At 39.7% G+C, this 8,923-nt stretch overlaps 1 pseudogene; it reads right to left on the bottom strand.

The window, feature by feature from the left end:
• Window positions 1-1,878: 1,878 nt before the first annotated feature.
• LOC123832518 lies at window positions 1,879-5,692 on the bottom strand (annotated as a pseudogene).
• Window positions 5,693-8,923: the final 3,231 nt, after the last annotated feature.

Raw genomic sequence — 8,923 nt, 5'->3', positions numbered from 1 at the left:
TTATTTATTAAATACTTATTATTGTTCTATTACAGTTGTCCCAGTTGTTCCCCCATTGCTCTCCTCCACCCTTCCTAATACCTGCCCTGTTTTTTTCCCAAGAACATTTTCTTCCAGATGACAAATAGTTGAGATTCCTACCCAAGTCATTATGTCTCATGACCATCAGCCCAAAACCAAAAAAGATTGAGAAGTACATCACTTTTCCCTGTAAAAGCCATTCTTCATGGGGGATGGGGAGGAAACAGACAAAAAACCCTTCAACCCTCAACACCTCTTTTCTGAGGTTTCTCCACAGCCCCAGAAAAATGCACCCCATGCTTTCTGCTGCATTTCACACTTTTATTATGGTATGTTAGTTGCATATCTGTTTATTTTCTAAGCAGAGTGTGACTCATTCTGTTGATCATGCCTTCTTTACCTTTTCATTACCCCCCAACCCCCAGCACAAAGTTATCCATCAAATGACATGTGTGTGAGTGAAAAAGGATGAGAATTGGATCACATCTTTTATTCTTACATATTGTTGTGCTCTGACCATCTGAGTAGCTCCTGCAGGACACTGAGTGGGAAGGGATCCTCAAGTGGACTTGGAGAAGCTTCAGCAGGGATGTACTAAATTTGAAATAATTTCAGGTGTATTTTCACATTCTTCTGTAAGCTCTTGTTTCCTGGAAAATGAGGAGAATCAGCACTGATAGGCCTTTAGTATTTAAGGGGAGTGACAGGAGAGCATGTCTCCACTGCAGGTACATGTGCTGGCTCAGCTGAGTGGCTGGAGGTAGACATGCAATACTGGCTTGGTCTGGCAGGTCCCTTGGTTGCTCTCTTATTCTGAGAAGCACAAACTGGTCTCCACCTCTGACTTTTGCTTTTCCATCATTGTCTTCTCAGTTTCTCTCCCACTCTATTTCACTGTTAGAAATAAACTTCGTAGTTACTATATACCCCAACTGCAATAGGATTCTCACTGCATTAAGTCATAAAAAGCTCACTGGAATGAAATAGCACATTTTATTCTCCTTAGATTATTTCAGAAATAAAAAAGGAATGGAAAAAATACCAAACAATTTAAATGTAATAGACAAACCATAGACACAAAAACAGTGACAGCTTGAACCCAGAATCATCCTCTGGCTATACTGAGAAATGAAAAGCCATGTCCAAATTTTCTAATCAGGTATCAGACCAAACTAACCCCTCCATGGATTTGCCAGATTCCTTTTCCACATTCTTACTCATCTGCTGCACTGATTCCAGGTACAAGACCAACAGATGGGGTTTGTGAGTGACAATAGTATACCAGTATCTTTGCTTCATTCATAAGAAACCTGCCTCCAGTCCTTGTTACAAGTCCTTCTCTTCACACAACTTCATTTTTACGGAGTTACCGAAAACCATGGGGATGCACTTCTACCATGTTTCAACAACCTCTGGACCAATACAATGAAGGTTTACGCAATTCAGGCATATAATGAAGCAATCAATGCAGCCAAGATAAAGAAGCATCAGAATGAGGATAAAAGAAAAGAAGAAGGGGCTGTAGGTGGGTGAAAAAAAGGAAGACTGAGAAGTAGAAGGTGCAGGTCCTCCTGCCAACTGTGGAAAACCCCTTTCTTTCCTCAACAGCAACATGATGCCTCCAGAGAGTACAGGTCCCAGCATCAGAAAATGAGCCCTAGGGTCTTCATTCTGACAGCACTCCTTATGTACCCTTTGACAAGTCATTTTAGTTATTTGAATCTTAGTCCCTACACTGTGAAATGGAGACAATCATAATAACACCTGCACACTCAAATACAAAAATATTTCTGAGAACCATATAAAAATGTTTCATAAGCTACAAAGTGGAAGTAAATGTGAGCCACTGTTCTTTCTCTATGACTGCTCAGGAAGAAAGCCCAGTTGATGTAGGACTTTCCTCAGAGAGGATTTTATCTCCTTATTCCTCAGACTGTAGATCAAGGGATTCAGCATGGGGGTGACCAGGTTATTCAGGCCCTGAACGGCTGCATCCAGTCAGGGACTTTGGGTTGGTGTCAAGTAGATGAAGATCACGGGCATGTAGAACAGTAGGATGGCAGTGAGGTGGGCACTGCAGGTAGAGAAAGCACGATGTCGGCCCTCTGCAGAGTGGATCTGCAGGACAGAGTAGACAATGTGACTGTAGGAGGTGCAGATGAGAAGAGAGCAGCTGAGAGGCATGAGGCCCACACTGATAAACCCCACCATCTCCAGGGCTGAGGTATCTGCACAAGCCAGCTTCAGCATCACGGGGATGTCACAGAATAAATAGTCCACCTCATTGGGGCCACAGTAGGGCAACTGAAAGGTGAGAGTGGTCAGGAAGGTGGCCTGAATACAGCCAAAAATGAGGTACCCATAGCCAGGATGGCACACACTCTGTGGCTCATGATGACCTTGTATCGTAGAGGATGGCATATGGCAACAAAGTGGTCATACGCCATCACTGTGCATAAAAACACTCGGTACAGCCCGGGAAATGGTAGAAGAAGAGCTGGGATGCACAACCTGCATAGGAGATGGCTCGGCTATACCCTGAGAGGTAGAAGAGCATCTTGGGGGAACTCACAGAAGGGAAGAATATGTCACACACAGACAGTTTACACAAGAAGAAGTACATGGGTGTGTGAAGTTGGGTGGAGGAGACGATTGCCAGTAGAATGAGCAGGTTTCCCACAAGGGTGAAGATGTAGAAGGACAAAAACAGAACAAAGAGCTCAGTCTCCAGGTCCTCTGTGTGAGGGATGCCCAGCAGGATAAACTCGCTCACCTCAGAGGCATTGCTTATGGCTCTGATGAGGTCAGACTTTCCAAAAAGACTCAAGACACCAAAGTCTGAACACCAGTATTGAAGTATCAAGCTCTTTGCTGCAGAAGACTTGGCTGTGTTTTCAACAAGCCACAACCAGCCCACTTATGAATGGCAACATCTGTATAAAAAATCAGTCACTTAGAAATACTTATTTGGAAAGTACAGTCTATTCAACTCCTAGAAGAAATGCTTTTGTGGAAGCAGGTGATCATCTTCAATGACAAGTTCAGAAATTTAAGAGTATATTCAAACCATTCTTATGTTAAGTTTAAAAAACTTTCTCCAGTTGTTTAACTCATGCATTTACTTTCTTTACACAAATTTATGTTTTGAACTCTCACATTATCTTTGAGTAACAAATTCACACTTTTTACTACTCTGAAAAACATCAGGAGAAAACATCACATTAGATATCAGAACAGTTAATTTAAGTCCATATTTTGCCACATATTAGCCATACTAGTTTAAGTAATTTAGGCAATATTTTTCATAGACATAGTTCCATTCTCTACAGAATAAAAACCATAATGATTATAACAACGAGAACTTCAACACCTAAAACACCCTAGTACCATAGTAAAGTTTATGAAATGTCTGAAATTTGGCAAAATCATAAATCCCAAAGAAAACTGTTTCCTTCCTTTATGTATCGAAAATTTATCTCTTTAAGTGCCTTTCTTTAATGTACCATGTACCTATCTACAAATAAATGTCTCATTAAACAACATTGCTGGGTAGACTTAGATCATACCCTTTTCAAACTCCATCCTTCTGGACTTGGGAGGCCTCATATCCCCAAATCCCTCAGGAGCTGCTGCTCTGGTTCTTCTGCTCTTTTCAACCTTCTCTAAGTGGACTTGAGGACACTCTGAAATGCTAAGCAAAAACAAATAATGTAGCATCAAGGAAAACATCAAATTCATGATACTATGATGAAGAAAGGAATATAGTGACCCATATAGCAGAAAGGCAAAGAACAGCTCTGATGAGGAAGGTTAAACAAGCCAAGAGCAGGACATAGTGTCAGAAGACACAGAGACCTCCTTCTCTCATAATGCAGGATAATTCTAACACTAATACTAACACTAATGTAATACTAACACTAACATTAACAAGACATAGTGTATGCCTACATATGCATTCCATTTAATGAATATTTACTGTGTTCTGAGGAGTGGGCTTAACACTTTAAAACTATGATTAATTTTTCAAATAAACCTATAAGAAAAAACTATCATTACTATGTGCATCTACAGATCAGGAATCTGAAACTTGGAAAAATTAAACAAGTTGCCCAAATTTACAAAGCAAGCATGTAACAGATCCAAGGCTCAAACCATTTTTGCACCATTGCCCATACCCTTAGCCATGAAGAGAGCTTTCCTATATGGCCTCTGCTTTTTGAAGGGAACCCTTTCCATTCTCAGGCACTGTCCTTTTCCAGATGAGTTCACATCATCATTTTATGCTGAGGTGGGAAAGCATTCTTGTTTTACCTCTTGCTGGTCACTTCCAGTCCTGACGTTAGACCACATCCAGTTAGCATCTAATTAGGCTTAAAAGATCAGACAGCAGGCTTATGCCTTAACTTTGACACTATACCTTAATGCTGACTCCAGTATAGGAGCTTTGAAGTTATAGAGACCCATTCACCACGGGAATTCAAATCATTAACTGTGGCAAGTGCCACTTAAAAACATACCTAAAGAGAACGGCCACACCAAAATGGGTGACTCACATACCACCCTCGAACTGAACAAGAGTGGAGATGGCAAGGAGAGAAACAGTGACATTATGGGGGGGAGAAATGCTGCTGACAACTTGCTTCTTGTGACTCATTTTAGCCAAACCTGAGTATCATCTCTGAGCCATGCACATTTCTGTGAGATCTGGATCACCTCTCCCTGGCTGGCAAACACCTAGGATCAGACACCATGATAATGTATGATTCCACAATCCTATTTTATTTTTAAGTCCGTTTTAGGGAAAGAAGCCCACAGGGACCAGAAATGACCGTGTGTGAGGCCTTTCACATGTGAGGAGAAGAGGCTTACAGTGAGACATGGGCAGCAGTTTCAACACTCACACAGTCCACTGAGAGCACAGTCAGGCTTTCTACGGGGCTATCATAGGACCCGACATTAGCTGCTTCTGAGCAGATCCCGAAGTGCTCCAACAAAGGCACCTCCGTTCTCCTCCTTATAAAGAATTCAGTCTCCTAGGGTTTGTTCAACAGAGACCTGGACACACTCACTCTCCCTGGATTGCTGCCTTGGAGGCTTTTTCAGGACCCCTTAAGCCCTACTTTGGATTTACTGATGGCTCTGAGGGAGCAATTAGTTGTTCAAACTAATTTATCATCTAGTTATAAAGCAAGAGCAAAGAGATCATCAGAAAGGGGTGCTGTAAGTGGGAAATATCTCTCCAAGATAGTTTGAATAGCAGAAAAAGCTCCAAATCTACCCTTTCATCACATGCATTGGTATGCCTTTTTTTTGGTTCATTCGTTTTTGGGGTTTTTGTACATCTTCAAGCCTTCACTTGTGATTGCATGTATCTCATGCCTTTTGAAATTATCTATATATCCATATGACTCTATAGCTATCTCTAATGAATATCAATATTCAAGACAGAAACCTAATCATTTAGTAAGTATTCATTATGGTCAACTCTTATTATGTGCATCTTAAGTAATTTTTAAAGAGAAAGAGTCACATACTAGGCACATTCATAGGGTGAAGGGCGTGTAAATGATGTCAAATGAAAAATGTGGCAAAATAGTTGATAATCACTTAATTATTTACCGTGAGCCAGGGGTGTCAAACTCATTTTCGCAGGGAGCCACGTCAGTCTCATGGTTGCCTTCAAAGGGCTGAAATAATTTTACGACTATATAAATGTAACTGCTGCTTAACTGTTAAAGAGTTGAAATTACATTTGGCTTTCTGCGAGCAACCAGGAGGCTGATGTGGCTTTCAGTGAAAATAAGTTTGGCACCCCTGTTGTAAGCACTTACCATGTTCCAAGTATTTTGCTAAATTTTAAAGTTATGACATTTAATCTCCAAAATAAATTTTATAAAGTATGTGGTATTATTTCACAAAAAAAGCTGAAAAACAGATTAGATAACTTGACGATGACATAACCTGAAAGTGACTAAACTGAGACACTTTAATTTCCAAACCAATGCTTTCAAGCTTTATCTTGTAAATTCCAGAGATTTGGTTTTGTATTCAAAAAGTAACAGAGATATATTATGGTCTTGAAGTGCCTGAAGGGCTGCTAGAAAGTTGATAAGCACTATTCTATGTGGTGCCTTAGGAACTATGGGCAGACATGGCAGAAAGACATTTATTTTCGATGTAGACAGAAAGTGTTTAATTTTTTAGATGTACATCTAAATGGAAAACAATGAAATAAGCAGCCCTGTAAAGAAGTTAGCTCTTTGTCACTGGAAACGAGCCAATGATCATTTACTGTGTTCATGGAGTGAAAAAATTAACTTTGTCAAAGTGTCCAGTCTGCCAAAAGCAACTAATAGATTGAATGCAGTCATTAAAATACCAATGACGTATTTCACAGATATAGAACAAACATTTCAAAAATTACATGGAACCAAATATGACCCCAAATACTGCAGCAATTTTGACGAAGATGAGCAAAGTAGGGAGGATCACAATGCCTGATATCAAAGTATATTACAAGGCCACCATAGACAAAACAGTCTGGTACTCAAATAACAAAAGACACATAGACCAATGGAACAGACTACAAGGCCCAGAATAAACCCATGTCTCTGTGGTAAAATAATATACAGCAAAGGGGGCAGAAACATAAAAAGGAGTAAAAATAGCCTCTTCAACAAATGATGTTGGAAGATCTGGGCAGCTACAAGCAAAAAAATGAAACTAGACCACCAACTTACACCATACACAAAAATAAACTCAAGATAGATAAATGACGTAAATATAAGTCGTAACACAATAAAAATCCTAGGGGAGAATATAGGCAGGAAAATATCAGATATTCCATGGAGCAATATTTTCAGCAATATGTCCTCTAGGACAAGGGACATAAAGGAAAGAATAAACAAATGGGACCTCAACAAAATAGAAAGAAAGCTTCTGCACATGTGAAGAGAAACATCAGCAAAATGAAAAGGGAACCAACTGTATGGGAAATTATATTTGCCAATGATAACTCAGACAAGTGTTTGATCTCCAAAATATATAAACAACTCACAGGACTCCACTCCAGGAAGACAAACAACCCAATTAAAAAAATGGGAAAAAGACCTGAAGAGACACTTCTCCAAGGAGGACACACAGAGGGCCCAAAGGCATATGAAAAGATGTTCAGCATCACTAGCCATCAGACTGATGCAAGTTAAAACCACAATGAGATACCTCTTTACAACAGTCACAATGGCCATCATAAACAAAGCAACAAACAACAAGTGCTGATGAAGATGTGGAGAAAAGGGAACCCTAATGCACTGTTGGTGGGAATGCAGACTGGTGCAGCCACTGTGGAATTTCCTTGAGAAAACTAAAATGGACCTGACTTTTGACCCTGCCATCCCACTGCTGGATTACACCCTAAGGATCACGAAATACCAATTCAAAAGAACCTATGCACACCAATGTTCATAGCAGCACAATTTACACTAGCCAAGTGCTCGAAGCAACCTAAATGCCCATCAGCAAATGGGTCAATCAAAAAACTGAGGTACATTTACACAATGGGCTACTATGCAGTGCAAAGGAAGAAGGAGCTCTTACCCTCACAACAGCATAGATGGAACTGGAGAGCATTATGCTAAGTGAAATAAGGCAGGCAATGAGAGGCAAATACTATATGATCTCACCTATAAGTGGAACCTAATCAACAAAACAAACAAACACACAAACAAGAAAAATATAACCAGGGATATTGAAATAAAGAACAAACTGACAGTCACCAGAGGGGAGGGGTGGGGGGGATAACGGGAGAAAGAAGGGAAAGGGTGGTCAAGGAACATGTATAAAGGAGCCATGAACAAAGCCTAATGGTGTTTGTACTGAGGGTGGAGCAGGGGAGAGTGGTGGGGGGGGGGAAAATGGAGACAACCATACTTGAACAACAATAAAAATAAAATAAGTAAATAAAATGAAAACTGAGGAAGAAATAAATAAATCTCTAGAAATATACAATCTCCAAGACTGAATCACGAAGAAACAGAAAATCTGAACAGACCAAGTAGAACCAACATAATAATCAAGACAGTAATAAAAAATGTACGAACCCAACAAACAAAAGTCCTGGACAAGATGTCTTCACAGATTAATTAACCAAACATTTAAAGAAGAAATGCCATCTATATTTCTCAAATTATTTTAGAATTCAAGAGAAAGAAAGAGACCCAAGCTCATTTTGCAAGACCAGCCCTATCCTGATTTCAAAACCAGACAAGGACAAAGACATTACAAAACTGAACATCATAGATTATTATTCTTGATGGACATAGATACAAAAATTATCAAAAGAATACAAGCAGTTAGCCTGGCTGGTGTGGCTCAGTGGACTGAGCACTGGCCAGTGAACCAAAGGCTTACTTAGATTCCCAGTCAGGGCACGTGCCTGAGTTGCATGCCACACCCCCAACAGGGGGCATGCCAGAGGTAACCACGCATTGATGTTTCTCTCCTTTCTCTCCTTTGTTTCCCCTCTGTCCCAAAACAAAATAAATAAATCTTTTTAACAAGAATATAAGCATTTAAAATTCAGCAATACATTAAAAAGTATATATGCCATGTTCAAGTGGGATTGATTCCTAAGATACAAGGTTGGTACGATATTGGCTAATCAATTAACATGATATACCACATACACAAAATGGAAGACAAAAATGATATGATCAATCAATCAATAAATAAAAACCATTTAACGTGATCCAACCCTCCAAAAACAATAAAGATTCTCAACAAAGTAGAAATACAAGAAACATATTTCAACATTATCAAGGATATAGATGGCAAAACCACAGCTAACTTCACACTCAATAAGGAAAAGCTAAAAGCATTTTACTTAAGACCAGGAATGTCTCCT

This window comes from Phyllostomus hastatus, unplaced genomic scaffold (genome assembly GCF_019186645.2).
Source record: "Phyllostomus hastatus isolate PE091 unplaced genomic scaffold, TTU_PhHast_1.1 phas_scaffold_193, whole genome shotgun sequence".
In the NCBI taxonomy this organism is placed as follows: domain Eukaryota; kingdom Metazoa; phylum Chordata; class Mammalia; order Chiroptera; family Phyllostomidae; genus Phyllostomus; species Phyllostomus hastatus.
The sequence above is the reverse complement of the archived record's forward strand: the minus strand, read 5'-3'. Positions and strand labels throughout refer to the sequence as shown.